Below are 22,546 nucleotides of genomic sequence, written 5' to 3' on the forward strand. Positions count from 1 at the left end.
GAATGATTTCCCATGCTCATAAAACAACCCATAATCAATAGTACCCTTCATGTACCACATAATCCTCATGACTACATCTAAGTGTGGCTTATGAGGTATCTGCATAAACTAGCTAATCATCTCCACTACATAACTCAAGTCAGAACAAGTAGTAGTAAGGTAACTCAGGTTGCCCACCATCTGTCTATACATAGTGATATTCTTGATCTCACTCCCAACATTAACTACAAGTTTGACATTCTGATCCAATGGTGTTTCCATGGCTTTACACTCCATCATGCCATATTTAAGCAACATATCATGAGCATACTATTTTGGCAACAACCATATACCTTGAGGTGTAGATACAACCTCAATCCTGAGAAATTACTTCAACTCACCAAGATCCTTAACTTTGAATTCAACCTGTAACATTGCTTTAATTTCAGCAATCCCATGGTCATCTCCAGTGATGATCAAATCATCGGCATAAACCACCAAAAAAACATAACCATGCTCTGTCTTCTTTGTAACTAGGCTGTGATCTACATGACCTATATGAAAACCAAGCTATTGCAAATAAGTGCTTATGTGAGAATTCCATGCTCTCGGTGCCTGTTTCAACCCATAGAAGGCCTTTTTCAGTTTACATATGTCGGATAGTCATGGTGTACATAACCCTCAAGCTGCTCCATATACACCTCTTCAAGAAAGTCACCATTCAAGAATGCATTTTTAACATCCATCTGCCATAATTTCCAACCCTTAGAAGCCACTAATGCAATAACTATTCTCACCTTGCCATCTTGGCAGCCCCGGGTTGAAAGTCTCCTTATGATCTAGGTCGTATTGCTGTGCATATCCCTTTGCAACGAGTGGGGCTTATACCTTTCTAACGAACCATTTGACTTGCATTTCACTTTGTAAACCCATTTGCAACCAATGGATACTTTGCCTTTAGGCAAAGGGACAAATTCCCATGTCTCATTTTCAGTCAATGATGCATATTCCTCATCCATGGCAACACACTAATTTTGATATGTAATTGCCTCACTGAACTTCATAGACTCTTGTAGCCTGACACTTTAGTCATATATGCATAATTTTTGCCTGAATACCCATTGTATGTCAGCCTATCAATTGGTTTTCTGACCCTTTTAGACCTCCTCAATTGCGGTGCATTCTAGGCTTGCCTCTCATGAGGCGGCACATACCTACTTTGCCTTGCACCAGGTGTCATAACTGATGGTATGCCCAATTCACTGTCAAGAGTCTCACTACTAGGTGACTCATATCCAAATGTAAGCAGGCCTATCACATCTTCAAACATCTTTCTTTGCCTTTATCCAATCTCCCCCTCACTGGCATGTCTATGTCAGTGGATGCAATAGCGCGACTGCGCGGAGTTGTCATGTCCAAGGACTAACAGTAGATGAACCATCACCTGTGGTCCACTCATAGACATACTAGCTTAAGGATAATTTTTAGCATAAGTAGGGTTGGTTGGTCCACCAGAGACCATTGCATTTGGATTACCATACTATGAGGCCGACTCATCAAAAACTATATCCCTGTTGATCAAGGTTTCCTGAGTGGACGGATCATAGCATTTGTAAGCCTTTCTCTCCTCTACATAGCCAAGAAAAACACATTTGACAACTTTCGAGTCTAACTTCTTCCTCTTTTCATGAGGCACATGTACGTAGGCAATGCAGCCAAACACTTTTAGGTGACTAATATTGGGCTTGTGCCCATATAGTTTCTCATATGGAGTCAAATCATGAACCCCAGTTGTAGGAGTTCCGTTCAGCACATAAACTGCAGTAACCACTGCTTCAGCCCAATAAGCATTTGGCAAATTATTTTCATTAAGCATTTCCTTGGCATCTTCCATAAGCACCTAATCTTTCTCTCTCACACACCGTTTTGCTAAGGTGTGTTATTATACGTGAGCTGTTTTTTTATGCCATATTTAGCAAGGTACCTATCAAACTCTCTGGATACATATTTTCCACCTCCATCAGATCTCAAACATGAGATATAACAACCAAGTTCATTTCAGCATGCTTCTTAAAGTCCTTAAAGACATCTATCATCTCATGCTTGTGATTCAGAATATATAGCCATGTGTATCGGCTAAAATCATCAATGAAGGATACATAATACCTGGCACCACCAAAAGACGCATTATGGGAAGGACCCCATATGTTTGAATGTATCAATTGTAAAGGTTGGGAATTGTTTCTGACATGTCTCATGAACAGCTTTTCTTATTTTCCAAACTGACAAGCAGAGCATACATATCTAAGATCAGTGTACTTGAACTTTAACAAGCCAAGTACAACCTCTCTCCGCTGCATATTTTTCTGTTTTTGTACATTAACATGGAGCCCCAAGAGGAACACCAAGGAAAAGGGAATTCTCTTGCAAGAAAATCTATATTGTAACATCAACAAGCTTTTATTTCATTCTTTTGATCATCAAAACAAAGAAAACAGCCAATCTTCACGTAGCATCATAGTAGATTTCTCCCACGGATTTGATAGAATCAACCATAGTCTTCAACATCTTCATAGAATCCTTCAATATAACAAAGAACACAAAAGAATACACCATCTTTGAATGGAAATCAATCACATATTATTCATCTTCAATGTCTTCATAGTTCTCTCTCTCAATCTCTCATATACAGTTGCACTATTTTGATAGAATTGGCTATCTCTGGCTCTCTCTCTCTCCCTCAATAGTACATCATCTCCTCACTAAAATGCTCTCATAATAACCCTCAATAATCCTTCTTAGGTCTAGATGCACCTCCCAAGAGGTATGTCTGATATGAAGAGTCACCAGAGCCACTACATAGCCTTTTCACAGCTCACTATTGTCACTGTCACTTAGTCTTCTCTTCAGTCTTCAGCAGCTACTTCTTCCACTTGTTCTAGCTCTTTTGAACTTAGATTCATCCTTTCCAAAGGTTAAAAAACTTTCTCAAAGTCACACATACATTCTACATAACACTTACAGAAGGTCTACAGAACAATTACAATACAATACCAGAGCAACTACAATACATTTATAGTACAAAGACAGAGGCTCTACAGAGGGTCTATAGAAGGTTACAGAAGGTCATCAAAACCTCATAACTCATACTCAAACCATTCCAAACTATCAAAAAGTATTCAATAAACTTTCAAAAGATCTCAATCTTCATCAATCATTAATCCATGCTTCATATACAGAAGACAATCAGAACAAAACAGAAGCTATACAGAACCAATCAGAAGCTCAACAGAACATCATAGAGCTTCATATCTCTACTGAGAATCATCATAAACTTCCAAAAAATAATCAATATCATCCAAAACACGCTCAAATACTTTCATTATCAACCATACATCACTCTAAATCCATCAAAAATCAATCCTTCAGTCCTTAAAAACAACAAAAATCAGTCAAAAATTCAGTCTTTTTTCACTCTTAACAGTCAAGTTAAGTTAGTCTAGGGTTAGTTCTATCTAACCAGGGTTAGACTAACTAACCTAGGGTTAGTTAGTGGGGGTGAAACTAACCTGAGTTAGGTTAGTCAGACTAACTACAGTTAGGTTAGTAGAAACCTAACTAACCCTAGTCAGGTTAGTAGGACCCTAACTCTAGTTAGGTTAAGGTGTGACCTAACCCTAGTTAGGTGAGGTGGAACCTAACCCTAGTTGGGTTAGTTGAACTCTAATGGGGTTAGGGTAACTAAAAGAGGGTTTAGTAACTTAAGTTAGGTTAGAGGTTAACTTAAGTTAGGTTAGTTGTTTACCTTACATAGGTTAGTTTTAACTAAAAAGGGGTTAGTTGCTAACTAAACATAGGTTAGTTTCTAACCTGGCTGTGGTTAGATGGTGGGAGGAGGAGGGGGAGGGGGAGGGGGAGGAGGAGGAGGAGGAGGAGGGGGAGGGGGAGGGGGAGGAGGAGGAGGAGGAGGAGGAGGAGGGGAGTCGGTGGCGGACGGCGGCGTCTGGAGGACCAGGAGGAGGCCGCGCAGGTGGTGGAAGCGGCAGTTGGAGGAGGCCGTGGTAGCGCTGGTTGGCGAAGTACCAGGAGGGCGCAGCGGGCCAGCACGAGGGAGAGGCGACGCTGCAACAGGAGGCGAGGGCGGCCGAGGAGGAAGGCAGCGGGCGGCCGAGGAGGGAGAAGGGAGCACTAAGGAGAGAGGAGGGAACGCTGAGGAGGGAGGAGCGTGCACTGAGGAGGGAGGAGGGAGCATTGAGGAGGGAGGAGCGTGCGCTGAGGAGGGAGGAGGGAGCATTGAGGAGGGAGGAGCGTGCGCTAAGGAGGGAGAGAAAGAAAGAAGGAGGAGGAGGAAGAAAGAAGAAGGAGCAGAAGAGGAAGGGGAGAAGGGGAGGAGGAAGGGGAAGGAAGAGGAGGAGGCGGGAGGAAATCGATTCGCAACTTCTTTTTTCTTTTTCTTTTCTTTTTCTTGTTTTTTTCTTTTTCTTGTTTTTTTCTTTTTCTTTTTCTTTTCTTTTGTGTTTTCGTGTGTGATTTTAGTGTGTTTGTTTTTTCTTCTTCTTCTTCTTCTTCTCTTTTTTTTCGAAGTTTTGTTTTTGTTTTTTTTTGTTTTAAAATTGTGTGTATTTTTTTTATTTTTTTAAATAATGAAAAAAAATATAAAAGAAATAATAAAATAAAAGAACACATCCCCGGCCGTGCGCATGCGTGGGCAGGGATAAAAAAATTTTGCAATGACGGGATCAAACGGGCAGGGACGGGGTCGGGCGAGCCACGGACTCCACGGGGCATCCCGAGGCGCGTAAAACCAAAAACAGGCGCGTTCACGCGCAAGTCGAGAAACGTGCTTAGCAAAAAAATGAAGAAAAATTAATAAAATCTAAACCATTTGTCGGATCAAAAATCCGTAAAAAGGAAGAATGGGCCGAGAGATGAGGGAAAAATGTTGGAAACATGCAACATGGGTTCCGGGGAAAAACCCGGGTGTGCACATGAGAAAAACACAAAAGAAACCCGAAAACACATACGGGCAGTAATATCGGAAAATCCGCGCATCGAAACGAAGTGTGAAAAGAAGGAAAAGTGTACAAAACAATGTGTCCAACAACTCTATCATGAGAAAACAAGGTTTCGAGCGAGATAGGATGCGTTCACATGGAAAAAACCCCAAAAATGGGTCCGAAAATAGACTGGAAAATTAATACGGGAAAACTCGTGCGTCGAAATAGCAGGCAGTAAAAAGGAAAAATGTCCAAAAAAAAAAGGAATTCATAGGACTGGCACATCAAAACTCAGTTTGGGGGAAATTAGGAAGGGTTCACATGGAAAAAATACGAAAAATACATCAAAAAACACTCTGAAAAATTAATAACTAAAAATTCGGTAGTTGAAAAAGGGCGGAGGAAAAAGGAAAAAGTGAGGAAAGGCTGGCAGGACACGGCTGTCAAATCAAACTGGTATGTCGGTGAAAATAGGGCAGGTTCACATGGAAAAACGTAAAAAATAGGCACGAAAAAGGTCTGAAAACCCATAAAATTTAATAACGGATGAACCGTGCATCGAAAGGACACGGAATAAAAAGAAAAAATGTCAGGAGAAGGGGTAGGACAGGTGTGACTCATCAAATCAGGGTTTCGAAGCAATCATGATGCGTTCACATGGGAAACTTGTCCCATTTACGGGAATTACTTCAAAAATTAATAACTTAAAAACCGTCTATCGAAACAGGGGTTGGTAAAAAGGAAAAATAGGCAGTTCAAAGGGACGAAGAGGGCTGTAAGGTGGGATTGAGCTTTCGATAAACGTAAGATCTATTCGTATGAAAGAAGCGCAAAACCAAGAATAAGGGCAAACGGTCAAGGAACAACCCCTAGGACAGGGTGAAATAGAACATAAGGGTGGGGAAGGGACCCCATCAAGGTAAAATGAAATCACGGCATAGATGCATGATTAAAACAGGGTGTATGCATAGGGGTATGCATCATAGACGCGCAGGGACGCGTCCCCACACTTAAGACCTTAGCAAGAATGGTAAACCAAACATCAAGGACATGGTACCTCACATCAGACCAACCACATCGTCCCCACACTTAAGACATGACCATTACTGAGAAATAAAAGGTATAGGGTTAGAAAAACTTGGCCATATTGCCGAGAAGGAATGTCGACTATTGAGGTTGCGTCTGGAGGCGTCGTCGAATGCAGGAGGTAACAAGGTATCTTCACAACACACATCCTTTGTCCTTCGTGGCAAGGACCATGCGGCAGCACCCAGGGAGGTAGCTAGTTGAAGGAATCACAGAAAGTTCGTCGATGGCGAGGGATATTACACTCAACTCACGATCACTCAAATGGATTGAAAGAGCAGGCACTCGCCCCATGATTAATATCACTTGAGGAAATAAGGATGAAATTGTAACGTGTCCCCTAGTATCATCCAAGACACATCTTAGCAGTCCATCGGAAAGGATGTCTAGAAAGCTCCGCCCGGCACTCCCGTTGTCGTATTGCTGCGCATTCGAGGTGTGAAAACCACCCGAAAGTTGTATGTGTGATTTGATACTTTGTACATACTTAGTTGTTATGTTTGCTCTTTCATTCTATGCGGAAAATATAGTGAAGAGGGTTTGGAGCAAAAGGAATTAATCAACAATGCTCTGGTTGACATGTATGCTAAATGTGACATGCTTGTAGAAGAACAAGGAGTTTTTGATGGATTGGTAACTCGAGATGCAATCTCATGGGCTACACTTATTTCAAGATATGCCGATTATGGGCTTTGTGAGGAAGAACTAAACTAATTCCAAGAGATGCAAATCAAAGTACATTGGTGGATATGTATGCCAAATGTGGGAGCTTGCTTGATGTTTAGCACACCTCAGAATGGTTCAATACAGCTGGTAGGAGCATCAAGACAAGCTTGATTGCGAGTGTCATTGTATCACAGTGGACTTGGGCAGCTACTATTTTGCAAAGCTCTAATGTTGCATGGGAGTATGGTGTCAATGGCCCTTTCTGGTATGCGAGTGGGACGACAATTCAGACGCTCCTTTTTGGAGTACTTGCCATTGAAATCAAACGGAAGGCATCATCAACACATACAGTTGGTGAGATTGTGCGTGCGAGGTGGGGTTTTTCGGTGCACATTGTTGTTGCTGGTGTTTGTTTTTCCCACTTCGCCGAGACGGTCACGCACAGTAGTAGCATGCTTCGGCTTCTATAGGCCTCATCGTCTTGATTGCTTTGGTGGACCCTCCCCCCAAGACAAGTGATAGTGCTACTTCAGGTGGCAGTACATCACTGTTTAATCTGCCTTGAAGGGGCAAGTTGTGTATCTCTCTCGGCAAAATTGTTTAATCTGCCTTGAAGGGGCAAGTTGTGTACATGTTATGCCAACCTTTGACTGGAGATTCTGTTGGAAGACTTCTGTTTAAAGAAGATTTAGACTGCCATGCTGTCTATCCCTTCACACCCCTGCGATTGTCGCATTGAGGACTGCAGCTTCCCCACATTCACAGTGTGGGAGAGTTATGCACAAGCAGTAAATGGAAGGTACTAACCACAGGCAACCAGGTGATGCTATCCTTGTTGCTCTCCATTTATATTTGCTAAAGATGGAGGCTGCTTTTCGACAGGTACAAGCTGCGTGTGTATGAGAGGAAAGTGTGGCTAAAAAAGTGGGCTTTTCTGGAAAAAGAGCGGAAGAAAAAAGCATTGAGGAGGATCGACTGTGGACTGGAAGGGGAGAACTCTGAAGACGAAGTGAACGGGCGAGATAAAGCAGCTGTAGAGGCAACGCGAGAAGGAGGGGAGGCTCTCTCACTCTGTTGTCAGAGAAAAAGAGGAGTCGCATGTAGGCTTTGGAAAAGAAACACTCGAGCTTACCACCCTCTTCATTACCCATAACAAAGACATCCGTGTCACCTGCTGCACGCAAATTTACGTCTCCTCTGTCGAGGCCTTCCTCAGGGGCCGTATCTAAATCGGATGCACCAACTTATGCATGCATGCCGGTATTTGTACGCTCTGGACAAGTAATCATGTCATATATGCAGCTTTCTGCAGATGGAAATAACAGCCATGTGGTTGATTCTTGTATTCGGGAGCTGTTCAAGAGGTGGTTCATTCACTTGAGCCAGTATTATCAAAGCATCCCAGTATGTACAAGTCCTGGAACGTTTTCTGGAACTATAACGTGTTATTATGTTCAGAGTACCCTGGGTTGATGATAAAGGAGAGCCACATATTAACCGAGGTTTTAGAGTTCAGTTCAACCAAGCTTTGGGGCCTTATAGGGGTGGCCTTGGTTCCATTCAAATGTGTAATTGGACATGGTGCAGAGACGCCATGATCACAAATACCTATCTGAACTGAAGTCTGCAATTCAGGCATTCATCTACAACAACACAACAATTCTAGTGATTCAACAAATCAGAAATGAGCTACCTGTTTATGCTAAGGAGGCAAGTTTGGCTGAGGCTAAACGCATCATGGGACTTCGTGCTGTTTTTGGTGAGGCTTATCCAGATCTAGTTCGAGTAATTGCTACAGAGAGGCCAGTTGAGGATCTGCGTTATTGGAAGTGGGTAGTATTGATTTGGATGTGCGTATGCTGATGATGACAAAGGATCGAACAGAGACCCTGGTGTACAGAATTCAGGCTGTGCAGAATTCAAAGTATGAGCTTTCAAATGTTTATTAAACAGAGAAAGATGGGCTTTCAGAAATCCATTGAGCTCTTCTTTGTAAACTTCTCCATTGACTAAAGATTAATGTCCCAATGCCTAACTGAATTGATGCTGAATTATGAACCACGAATCTTTTGTAAAATTCTGGAGCTCAACATATAGAAAACTTGAAGACATTTTGATTACAGAATTGGAATGCTATCCAATCTGAATAAGAATGTTATTTCTCTCTAAAATATCAAGAGTCTAGTCTTCTGCATACAAATTATCTTGGTGTTTCTTATACAGTACCAACCAGCGGATTTCTTTTTGAAATAGCAAGAAGGGACGTGAAGAACTTCAGTTTTTGAATAACCAGTTGGTTATTAAATCAGAATTGATTCCTTTGTGAAGCTGAAGCTGTTGATGTTGATTAAGGTTGTAAATGTCACACTTGATTAATCTTCTATCCTGAAATTTAACAAGGACTTCTGAAGTTGCGACATTGCTTTCGAAACCCTTCAACACCGTGGAATGTTACGGGTTTTGCGATCTAGGTCTTTCCGCGTCTGCCATGTAGCGGAAGTATCCTAGCCGTTCCCACTTAGGATCGATCGGAATTAGGGTTTTCCTGATGGGTCATCAGCTAACAGCAACTAGCGTCAAACCCGAGCAAACTACTTTATGCAAAAACGCTAGGTTCGAAGCGGATTCACGCTGCACTTGGTTCAAGGAGAATGGGAAACGAGAGGGATGCAAAGCTCAACCTCTCTGCCATAAGGCATAGTCCCATTCCGTTCCCCTAAAACAGCGTAAATCGGGTAAGACGTAACTTTAGGTCATCGTTCTCCTTATTCGTTTTGATGATGAAGATCATTCCGTTGTTCTTCGAGATTTTTGAGAAAAGTTCCCGGCTAACCGGGACCACCCAACCGTAGGACGGGCCCATGGCCCATCCTCCGCACTTTCCTCGGTTTGTTTTAGTTATGTAATTATCTAACACATTAATTTGACATATAACAATCAGCTTCGTTAATTAACCCCGTTAAGCACTGGTTCCTTCACGTAATCTTATCGCGTGACATAGAAAAACAATATCAAGCAAGTTCTTTCTTTACATTTCATCATTTTATCTTTGAAATACAATGAGTTCCGCCCGTAAGCTTGTCCATAATCCGCCCGAAGGCTATCCAGTAATCCTCAGGGATCACTATTCCAAGCTTCCGCCCGTCAACTAGTATGCGGGCCTCAAGATCCAATCCCGAGTCACGTTAGCCTCTTGTGCAGGACCCGGAAGGCGAGGGATTTACGGCCACATCCCCCCTGGCACCCAAGCGTCCTCCTGCTCCAAGTAGAACTCAATGGAAAGACCTCTTGCGGCGGGTTCGGTCCACGTTCCCGGCGCGGTCAACAACCCCCTTGGTTAGGGTTAGGCAGGCAGTCGGGGGTAACTGAAGCTGCCAAGGTGTCTTGTAAATTGGCAAGATCCTTTTACATTCCGGTGTTAGGAATACCCAACTTGGTTAACCCTAAAGTGCTTTAGATATGCTAGTTTCCAATTTACAACTTTCCTTATTTAGAAGGATATCCAAAAATACGTCTTTTTGCAAGATAACTTGCGTAAGGTTCTGCCATCCTTGATGAGGGTTTTTCCCCTTTCTCCTTGTGAATCAATCACAAGACTAAATGATTTCATACATGTTGCGCAAGTCCTGCGATGGAATAATCTGTTGAGATTCTTTAAGCTGACGTATGTCAGGCCTAGGGTTTCTTCTTTTAAGAACCTTAGTGACAAACCCTAGTTTCTTATCTTTATGAATTTATTGTCCCTACGGTAAGGAAAGTAGTCAAGTGTTTAGGGTATGAATGTTTCTATGTTTAGATTGGTTCAGTTATCTTTTGGAAGGTAATATTAATCGTCTTGTCACGGTTTTACTATCCTTGTGACAATTTACTTTCCCAATCAATACAGTTTAATTTGGCGTATAGCATAATGCCAAGGTGATACAAAGAGCGACAATACTCCTTGGGACAAAAAGGCCTAGCTGTGAAATTGGTGTATACACACTTTATTAGTCCCCAAGTCCTCAAATAGCAAGGGAAAAGTGTTAATAGAGTGTCATCTAGCAATCCCCTATTACATTTTTCTTTCCAAATGAGTTCGTATATCTAATTTTTATACTTGTTAATTCCTAACATTTAACTTCCGTTTTCCTTAAAGATGAACTCATGCCAAGTAACAACAATTGCCTTGCTAAGATGTGCAACTAGCAAAGATAACTCCCTAGTAATTTGAGCATCGAAAGAAACCTTTCATGAATTTAGCCATTTATCGTGATTCATTGCAAAAGGAATAAGACTAATGGTGCAAGATATAATTTCTACACTGTAGGATTTAACTAAAATATATTACTATAGTAAATGGATAATCTTGCTCGTAATTTATAATGCTTGATGTAATTTGAAGAAAGCTAAGTTCTATACATTGTCATTCCTAAGCTAAACTCCTTCGTTACAAATAACTCAAACAAATATATCCTATCCTTAACATTTTTCCTTTGCATGATCGACTTAAAACCGAATTAAAGCCAAGAGAAAAAACCTGGTTTTGGGGTGAGATATCCACATGGATACCGGGAGATGACCCTCCCGCAGCTACACCTTGGACTTTCTTAGGCGGCATCGTAGATGTAGTCTTTCCGTCGTGGAAGTAGCTTTACAATTCCTTTTGAAATTCCACCATGGCTCCCTTTTGCAATAACTTGCATCATCCGTCGAAAGTAGTTTTAGAAGGCTTCCTCCTTGAAGTAGGGAATTCGGAAGGGGGTGATTCACAAACTTTTGCGGACAAGACCCATTAAAGCCATAGGAGGGGCTTAATGGCCTTGTAAAACTCGCACAAACAAGGAATAAAATAAAATAAAAGTGTGGAATCCCTTACGAGGGTTTTTGAGTGGGAAAGGGAGGTGTTAAAAAGACCCTCAACACTCTTTTTCCTTTTACGAGTGAAAACAAAAAAAACAAAGCCCCAAGGGTATTTTGCATGGAGAAAGGAAAGGGCTAAGGGGGGGGCCCTTAGGGGGGATTTGAGATACGGGGGAGGGGAAATAAGGCCCTTTTAGGGAGAACTTACAACAAAAAAAAGCTATAGGGAAAAAGCTTTTGAGGGGGTGGAAAAAGGGGCCTAGGGGTTTAAAACATGGGGGAAAAAGTAGCTTTAAAGACTATAGGTAAGGGCCTAAGGACCGTTAGGGAAAATTTCGAGGGAGGGGGGTTTCAAGAGCACAAAGGAAGGGGGGTTAAAAGAAATTTTAAAACACTGGGGAGGGGGTTTCAAGAGCCACAGGAAGGGGGGCTGGAAAGGTTTTAAGACACGGGGGGGATAGTAAGACCTTTAAGGTCTGAGTTCTTTTTTTTTGGGGGGGGGAAAGGGGGCTTAAAGATCCCCCCCTTAGAAGCTTCCAAGAAGCTTCTTGGAAGCTTCTGAATGCACGTGGCATGTGGAGGACGATGGAATCCCTGAAGGATCTTTGTGGATTGGTTGACGATGGCAGCGGCGGTCTCAGGATGTAGGCGGCAGCACCCTTCCGTCCTCCTCCCTTAGCTCGGTGATATGGCGGCACTCTCCTCACGGCAGGGTTGTCTCCTTCGGCCTCTTCTCTCACGGCCCAGTCTCTTTTCTTCAGCGCCCCCCCCCCCCCCCCCGTTTAAATAGTGGAGGGGAGGGGGATCTTTCCTCTCGGCGTGTCATCACGCATGGTCCCCCTCCCCCCATAAGGCTCCACCAAGGAGCTTAATAGTTCATTCTATTCCCCTCCCCCTCCAGCTCGTCAGTCGGCTGGAGGGATAAGGGGGGGAATAAAATAATAATAATAATCATTTATCACATTTTTTTGTAACGCGAAATATTACATTCTCTCCCCCTTGGAGGAATCGAGATGTCCTCATCTCGAGATAAACTGGGGATATTGATGTGGCTGAGAGAGCTTTCATCTATCCAAGTGGCATCCTCTTCGGGATAATCTTTCCACTGGACGAGGCATTCTCTCAGGGTTCTAGATCTTAACTGTCTTTCCCTAACATCTAAGATCCTATCTGGCCTTAGTTCAAGGACTCCTTGACTAGGCATTACAATTTGTTGGTCATTAAGTACATGATTAGGATTGGGTACATATTTTTTCAATAGGCTGATATGGAATACATTGTGAACCTTTAGGTTCTCAGGGAGTTGCAATCTATAAGCATTGGGTCCTAGGCATTTGAGGATTTTATATGGCCCACAATACCTTGGACTTAGCTTCTTGCATTGTCCTAGGGATAGCGAACTCCTTTTAGGGCGTACGCGAATGAAGACCATGTCTTCTTCTTCGAAGACTCTTTCTTGACGTTTCAAATCTACATATGCCTTTTGTCTATCCTTGGCCGCTTGTATGCCTTGTCTTATTGACCTTATTTGATCATCCATGTCCTCCAACATTTGTCTTGAAGCTTCAACTCTTAGGGCTGGATCAGAAAAGTTTAGGGGACTTCGACAATGATGACCATACAATGCTTGGAAAGGGGTCATTTGAATGCTCTGTTGGTAAGAAGCATTGTAGGAAAATTCAACCAAAGGCAAGAATTGAATCCACCTCTTCGGCTCTCGACAGCAGTATGCCCTAAGCATATCTTCGATGACTTGATTTACTCGCTCTGTTTGGCCATCTGTTTGGGGATGGTAGGCGGTGCTAAAAAAGAGTTGAGTCCCAATAGCTTCAAAGATAGCTCTCCAGAAGTGTGATGTGAAGAGAGAATCTCGATCACTAATGATTCTTCTAGGTAACCCATGTAGCTTGAATATCTCCTTGATAAACAACCTTGCAATGTCGGAGGCTTTATAGTTTGTCTTTACTGGAATTAGGTGTGCAACCTTGGTAAGCATGTCAACCACAACCATAATGGAATTGTATCCTCCTTGGACTTGGGGTAAGCCCACAACAAAATCCATACTGATGAATTCCCATTTCATTTGGGGAATGTCAAGCGGTTGCAGTTTCCCTGGCATCATGACATGCTCGGCCTTGATACGTTGGCAAGACAAACACTCAGTGACATACTTGAGAACGTCACCTTTAAGCCTCTCCCAATGATAGCTCTTCCTAACTAAATTAAGAGTCTTAGCATAGCCAGGATGTCTTGAAAAAGGAGAATTATGAGCTTCCCATAATATCTTCTGCTTAAGTGACTGGCTTGCTGGTATACACAGCCTTGTTCTGTAGTAGACAAGTCCATTATCAATGGAAAATTCTTGATACTTAGCTTGCAACTTCTGATTCTGCTCCTTGTAGATATTTCCTTTATCATTGTTTGGTAGGCCAAATCATGGCATGCTTCCTCTCTAGCTAGTTCAAGTATAGGGTTGTTTGGCATAGATACTTTTGTAGCCAGAGATCTGGCCGTTGATGGATTCTGCAAGATTAGGGAATTTAGGAATGCCTTGCGACTGAGTGCATCGACAACTACATTCTCCTTCCCTGGTCGGTACTTGATTTCAAAATCATATTCCTCTAATACTTCAATCCACCGACGTTGTCTCATGTTGAGCTCGTTCTGGGTAAAAATCCATTTGAGACTCTTATGATCGGTTACTAGAGTAAACTTGTTACCCAACAGGTAGTGTCTCCAAAGCTTTAGAGCATGGATGACAACTAGTAATTCCAGATCATGCGTGGCATAATTCTTTTCATGACTCTTCAATTTCCTTGAAGAGTATGCTATTGGATGACCTTCCTGCATAAGTACACACCCCAAGGCAAGAATGCTAGCATCAGTTACTACCTCGAACTCCTTATTGAGGTCAGGAAGTTTTAGAATAGGTATTGATACCAAACTTTGCTTCAATTTGTCAAAGCTATTTTTTTCGGAAGTTGACCATGTAATGGAAGTCTGCTTCTTTAGTAAGTCTGAGAGGTGCTGCAATCAAAGCATAGTTTTTTATGAAGACCCTATACCATCCTGTCAATCCAAGAAAGCTACGTATCTCTTTGACAGATACTGGTATTGGCCATTCAAGCACATCTCTAACCTTGGCTGGATCTATTGATATTCCTTCTGATGATACTATGAATCCCAGATATTCAATCTGACGCTTGAAGAATGCACACTTCTTCATTTTTGCATACAGCTTATGAGACCTCATTGTCTCAAGGACAATACGAAGTTGAGGTTCATGATCTTCTTCATGTTTAGAATAGACTAAAGTGTCATCGAAGAAGACAAGCACGAAATCATCAAGATATGGTCTAAAAATATCCTGCATTAATCTATTGAAGGTGGCAGGTGCATTTTTAAGCCCGAATGACATAACCAGGAACTCAAAGTGCCCATATCTTGTATTGAAGGCCGTCTTTGGAATATCTTCTTCCTTGATCCTTATCTGATAGTAACCTGACCTGAGGTCAATCTTGGAGAAGATCTTTGCACCTTGAAGACTATCAAGAAGCTCATCTATTCTAGGAATAGGATACTTGTTCTTGATTGTTGATTGATTCAACCCTCGATAATCAATACATAGTCGAAGTGTCCCATCTTTCTTTTTCTGGAATAGTACTGGAGCTCCCCACGGTGAGTTGCTAGGTCGGATGTAACCCTGATCCAACAGTTGCTTGAGCTGTTCCTTTAACTCAATTGCTTCTGGTATGGACATTCTATAAGGTCTCTTTGCAATTGGTGCAGCTCCAGGCACTAGCCTAATCTCATGATCTACTTCTCTTGGAGGCGGAAGTTCAATTAATTCCTCAGGGAATACGTCAACGTATTCCTTTAGCCAAGAAGGTCCTTCATGAGACTCTTGCTTTTGATCTAACTTGTTGAGTTTGATCAGGTAAACGGGTAATCCTTTTCTAACTCCTTTTATGATCCGAGATACTTTGGCCAATTGGATTCTTGGCACTCCTGCCTCACCTTGAGTTGTGACAAATTCCCTTTCAGAGTTTCGAAAGGAAACTTGACCCTTTCCACAATGAATGTGGGCGTCATTAGGCTTAAGCCAATCCATCCCGAGTAGACACTCATGGATACCTAAATTCATGACTCTGAATTTGACTGAGGTTTTCTTTCCTCCCAGAAAGAATTCCACCTTCGCAGTTTGCCTAGTACAAGTTACCTCACGACCGTTTGCCAATTCCACAAGCAGGGTAGGTGCTTCTACTGTGGCTATTCCTAATCTTTTTGCACATGCTGGTGAGATAAAGGAATGTGTACTGCCACAATCAATCAAGGTTTTGAAACCTTTACCTTGATAGTCTGACGGTGTCTGAATCACCAAGAACTGGCGATTCGGCCCTTTCTTGTGTAAAGCGGCATGAATTGTTGCTCTTTCGAATTCAGCTTCCATAGTCGGATCTTCCTCATCTTCTTCTTTGCATCTTTGCCTATTGGCAATGCAGGCAGTTCTTCCTCTTCCACGGGTGGTGGCTCCTTGACCGCGGCCTGCACCTTGGAAAGGCGTTTGATGATGTCCCCCGCTGAGCTTGGGACATTGCCTCTTGAAGTGACCGGATTCGTTGCAGTGGAAACATCGGAGGTTTCGGCCATTACTTTGAGTAGGAACAAAGTTGTTGACGTTATTTGTCCTTGCTTTCTTCCTTTGTCCCTGATTGTGACCTTGAACTCTCTTCATTTGAGGTCTGAATGCTCCTCTGTTCGAGTCACTATAGGACCAAGTTTTGTTACCCCTTGGTCTAGCTTGCACCTCCTGAATTATAGGCGCCGCTCGAATGAGTGCATCCTGAAGATCTGATGGACGCATAGATTCGAGACGGGTATTTACGGGTGGATTTAAGCCCGCACAAAATTTGGACACCTGCTGCGTCATGTCCATCTGTGGCGCATACTTTAAAAGTGAGACGAATTTAGAGTAGTATGCATCAAGAGTGAGTCCTAGCTATTTTAGCTCGTAGAACTCATTCATTTTCTGTGTACGATATCTAGGTGGTAAATATCTTCCCTGCACGGCTTTCTTCAACTTCTCCCGGGTAACGGACCCCTCTGAAGTCCCTTGATCCCTGCATCATTGTTTCCACCAAAGTCTGGCTTCGCCGGTGAGTTTTAACTTGGCGAGCATGGCCTGATTGGTAGGTGCAGTACCAGCTGCTTCAAAGTAATCCTCCATAGATTCAATCCAAATTTCAGCATCAGACTGGACGAATCTGCCTCTCCCATCAAACTCGGGTGGCTTTATTAGCTTGAGGAGGAACTTATTCTCCTGGGTCACAGCAGTACTTGATGTAGGGGACGAATTTGGAACCTGTACCTGGGGTTGTGCCTGGATAAAAGTTTTCTTAACGTTATTATATGATAATTGATGTTAGCTTATCTTTAGTTCAGCTATCTCGTAAATAATGAAGCTACTTAACTTTTTAACAACTTTGATGCATAGCCAGATATTGATAAAAGAAGTCTTTATTTGTATTTACATGGGCATAGCCTTATACAACGTCTCGTGTGATGATAATCCAATCATTACATTTAGTTTGGGGAGAACAACGTTGTATTGCATTTGTCTACAGGAACTGTGTAATAGTAGGGTTTTGGGTCATGGATCTTTAGGAATCGATAGTTCATTGGAAGTTCAGGATACCCTTTCCGTTGGAATCTATACTTCTCATGGCGGCCCAACACTTTAATCCTGTCGGCTGGGATTACACGGGTTACTTCCTCATATACATATGAGTTCATTTCAACCCTCCGACCTTGAATATGTAAAGTTGAATTTACGTGAGCTTCCACAAAAATGAACAGCTTCACGACTTTCAAGTCTTCCAACCACTTGATCCTCTTTAGGCTGGTCTGTAGATAAGCAAACCGGTGGGCGGCTATATAGTAGATTCCTGAAGTCCCCGCCCATCTTCGTTCTATGTATAAAGGTGATGGATTATAAATCTGCTCCAGGATGTTCATCATCCCAATTCTTTGTCTATAAAGTGGAGAATGCATTGCAGTCATAAACATGACCCGAAATACCAAAAATTTGTTCCACGCTTCATAACTCTGCAAGACAGCATTGAAGGTAAGGAAATGTTTGGACAGCAACAATTTCTTTACTTCATTTTATTGGGATATCATAAAAACAATTCCGTTGTTGGTCGGCTCTGATACCAGCTTGTAACGTGTCCCCTAGTATCATCCAAGACACGTCTTAGCAGTCCATCGGAAAGGATGTCTAGAAAGCTCCGCCCTACACTCCCGTGGAATGTTACGCGTTTTGCGATCTAGGTCTTTCCGCATCTGCCACGTAGCGGAAGTATCCTGGCCGTTCCCACTTAGGATCGACCGGAAGTAGGGTTTTCCTAATGGGTCATCAGCTAACAGCAACTAGCGTCAGACCCGAGCAAACTACTTTACGCAGAAACGCCAAGTTCGAAGGAGATTCACGTTGCACTTGGTTCAAGGAGAATGGGAAACGAGAGGGATGCAAAGCTCAACAATGTAATATTCCGCGTTACAAAAAAATGTGATAAATGAATTTTTTTTTTTTATTCCCCCCTTATCCCTCCAGCCGACTGACAAGCTGGAGGGGGAGGGGAATAGAATGAACTATTAAGCTCCTTGATGGAGCCTTATGGGGGGAGGGGGACCATGCGTGATGACACGCCGCGAGGAAAGATCCCCCTCCCCTCCACTATTTAAACGAAGGGGGGGGGGGCGCTGAAGAAAAGAGGCTGAGCTGTGAGAGAAGAGGCCGAAGGAGACAACCCTGCTGTGAGGAGAGTGCCGCCATATCACCGAGCTGAGGGAGGAGGACGGAAGGCTGCTGCCGCCTACATCCTGAAACCGCCGCTGCCATCGTCAACCAGTCCACAAAGAGCCGTCAGGGATTCCTTTGTCCTCCACACGCCACGTGCATTCAGAAGCTTCCATGAAGCTTCTTGGAAGCTTCTAAGGGGGGGATTTTTAAGCCCCCTTTCCCCCCCAAAAAAAAAGAACTCAGACCTTAAAGGTCTTACTATCCCCCCTCCCCCCCCCCCCCCCCCCCCCCGTGTCTTAAAACCTTTCAAGCCCCCCTTCCTGTGGCTCTTGAAACCCCCTCCCCCGTGTTTTAAAATTTCTTTTAACCCCCCTTCCTTTGTGCTCTTGAAACCCCCCTCCCTCGAAATTTTCCCTAAGGGTCCTTAGGCCCTTACCTATAGTCTTTAAAGCTACTTTTTCCCCCATGTTTTAAACCCCTAGGCCCCTTTTTCCACCCCCTCAAAAGCTTTTTCCCTATAGCTTTTTTTTGTTGTAAGTTCTCCCTAAAAGGGCCTTATTTCCCCTCCCCCGTATCTCAAATCCCCCCTAAGGGCCCCCCCCCTTAGCCCTTTCCTTTCTCCATGCAAAATACCCTTGAGGCTTTGTTTTTTTTGTTTTCACTCGTAAAAGGAAAAAGAGTGTTGAGGGTCTTTTTAACACCTCCCTTTCCCACTCAAAAACCCTCGTAAGGGATTCCACACTTTTATTTTATTTTATTCCTTGTTTGTGCGAGTTTTACAAGGCCATTAAGCCCCTCCTATGGCTTTAATGGGTCTTGTCCGCAAAAGATTGTGAATCACCCCCTTCCGAATTCCCTACTTCAAGGAGGAAGCCTTCTAAAACTACTTTCGACGGATGGTGCAAGTTATTGCAAAAGGGAGCCATGGTGGAATTTCAAAAGGAATTGTAAAGCTACTTTCACGACGGAAAGACTACATCTACGATGCCACCTAAGAAAGTCCAAGGTGTAGCTGCGGGAGGGTCATCTCTCGGTATCCATGTGGATATCTCACCCCAAAACCAGGTTTTTTCTCTTGGCTTTAATTCGGTTTTAAGTCGAACATGCAAAGGAAAAATGTTAAGGATAGGATATATTTGTTCGAGTTATTTGTAACGAAGGAGTTTAGCTTAGGAATGACAATGTATAGAACTTAGCTTTCTTCAAATTGCATCAAGCATTATAAATTACGAGCAAGATTATCCATTTACTATAGTAATATATTTTAGTTAAATCCTACGGTGTAGAAATTATATCTTGCACCATTAGTCTTATTCCTTTCGCAATGAATCATGGTAAATGGCTAAATTCATGAAAGGTTTCTTTCGATGCTCAAATTACTAGGGAGTTATCTTTGCTAGTTGCACATCTTAGCAAGGCAATTGTTGTTATTTGGCATGAGTTCATCTTTAAGGAAAACGGAAGTTAAATGTTAGGAATTAACAAGTATAAAAATTAGATATACGAACTCATTTGGAAAGAAAAATGTAATAGGGGATTGCTGGATGACACTCTATTAACACTTTTCCCTTGCTATTTGAGGACTTGGGAACTAATAAAGTGTGTATACACCAATTTCACAACTAGGCCTTTTTGTCCCAAGGAGTATTGTCGCTCTTTGTATCACCTTGGCATTATGCTATATGCCAAATTAAACTGTATTGATTGGGAAAGTAAATTGTCACAAGGATAGTAAAACCGTGACAAGACGATTAATATTACCTTCCAAAAGATAACTGAACCAATCTAAACATAGAAACATTCATACCCTAAACACTTGACTACTTTCCTTACCGTAGGGACAATAAATTCATAAAGATAAGAAACTAGGGTTTGTCGCTAAGGTTCTTAAAAGAAGAAACCCTAGGCCTGACATACGTCAGCTTAAAGAATCTAAACAGATTATTCCATCACAGGACTTGCGCAACATGTATGAAATCATTTAGTCTTGTGATTGATTCACAAGGAGAAAGGGGAAAAACCCTCATCAAGGACGGCAGAACCTTACGCAAGTTATCTTGCAAAAAGACGTATTTTTGGATATCCTTCTAAATAAGGAAAGTTGTAAACCGGAAACTAGCATATCTAAAGCACTTTAGGGTTAACCAAGTTGGGTATGCCTAACACCGGAATGTAAAAGGATCTTGCCAATTTACAAGACACCTTGGGAACGAGTGCTGATACACTCAAAAAGGAAAGAATACTTCCTTAGCAGTTTGCCAAACAACTCGGTTGATTAACGGAAATGTTTGTGCTTGCTAGAGATTTTAGAGCTCTGTTTGAATTATGAATTACAAATTAAATGAGTACCTAAACTTCAGGTTAAAGGCCTGAAGGGAAAGGCAGCTTCAGTTACCCCCCGACTGCCTGCCTAACCCTAACCAAGGGGGTTGTTGACCGCACCGGGAACGTGGACCGAACCCGCCGCGAGAGGTCTTTTCGTTGAGTTCTACTTGGAGCAGGAGGACGCTTGGGTGCCAGGGGGGGCTCTGACCGTAAATCCCTCGCCTTCCGGGTCCTGCACAAGAGGCTAACGTGACTCGGGATTGGATCTCGAGGCCCGCATACTAGTTGACGGGCGGAAGCTTGGAATAGTGATCCCTGAGGATTACTGGATAGCTTTCGGGCGGATTATGGACAAGCCTACGGGCAGAACTTCTTGTATTTCAAAGATAAAATGATGAAATGTAAAGAAAGAACTTACTTGATATTGTTTTTCTATGTCACGTGATAAGATTACGTGAAGGAACCAGTGTTTAACGGGGTTAATTAACGAAGCTGATTGTTATATGTCAAATTAATGTGTTAGATAATTACATAACTAAAACAAACCGAGGAAAGTACGGAGGATGGGCCATGGGCCCGTCCTACGGTTGGGTGGTCCCGGTTAGCCGGGAACTTTTCTCAAAAATCTCGAAGAACAGCAGAATGATCTTCATCATCAAAATGAATAACGAGAACGATGACCTAAAGTTACGTCTTACCCGATTTACGATGTTTTAGGGGAAATGGAATGGGACTATGCCTTATGGCAGAGAGGTTGAGCTTTGCATTCCTCTCGTTTTCCATTCTCCTTGAACCAAGTGCAGCGTAAATCCGCTTCGGACCTGGCGTTTCTGCGTAAAGTAGTTTGCTCGGGTCTGACGCTAGTTGCTGTTAGCTGATGACTCATCAGGAAAACCCTAATTCCAGTCGATCCTAAGTGGGAACGGCCAGGATACTTTCGCTACGTGGCAGACGCGGAAAGACCTAGATCGCAAAACCCGTAACATTCCACGGGAGTGCCGGGCGGAGCTTTCTAGACATCCTTTCCGATGGACTGCTAAGACGTGTCTTGGATGATACTAGGGGACGCGTTACAAGCTAAAAAAAATTTCATTTATCACATTTTTTTGTAACGCGGAATATTACAGAAATCCTAGAGCTTACACCCGGTTTAGGAATTGACAAAGGAATGATGCAAAGGGAGTATGCCAGGGTGCACAATTGATGGTGCATCAGTGCGTCCAACCCGTCTGGCATAGGTGCAAGGAGAAAGGCCAAGGAGCCTTGCAGTGCAGTGTATAGAGCAGAGTGATGTGTCGTGTGCTGATGGTAGAAACCCAGCCCGTGGGTGCATAGGGAAATGGAAACGTACCTAACTCCAAAGGTCGTAACGTCCCTCAATCCTCACCTCTCGGTAATTGATTGAGTCACACTCAGTCCACCCTCTATCTCACGCTCGGTTGAAAGATACAGAGGGCAGCCATTTCCTAAAACCCATTGATGTAATCCTCACTATCACTTGTGCAGAGGTTGTATGCCTTGTGTGCTTTTGATGGTGCAACTGTGCATCCCGCCCTGTGTCGGCATACAGTGCAAGAAGGAAGGCCAAGGAGCCTTATGGTGCAGTGCACATAGACAAATCATGCTTTGTGCATTGAGAGGCCCATCCCGTGCTTGCAACACTCCCTTCACTCATCTCACCTCTCATTTTCTTTGAAGGGAAAGGCTGGTCACTCATCCCACCCTCTGTCTCACTCTTTGATAGATACAGAGGGTAGCCCATACTCACGTCCCCATCCTGTTAGGATGAAAGCTCACATCACTCCAGGTGTTGGTGATGAAGATCATATCGACTGTTGTTATCATGAGGATC

Source organism: Lygodium microphyllum, chromosome 6, assembly GCF_053477565.2.
Source record: "Lygodium microphyllum isolate KBCC chromosome 6, Lygodium_microphyllum_v1.1.10, whole genome shotgun sequence".
In the NCBI taxonomy this organism is placed as follows: domain Eukaryota; kingdom Viridiplantae; phylum Streptophyta; class Polypodiopsida; order Schizaeales; family Lygodiaceae; genus Lygodium; species Lygodium microphyllum.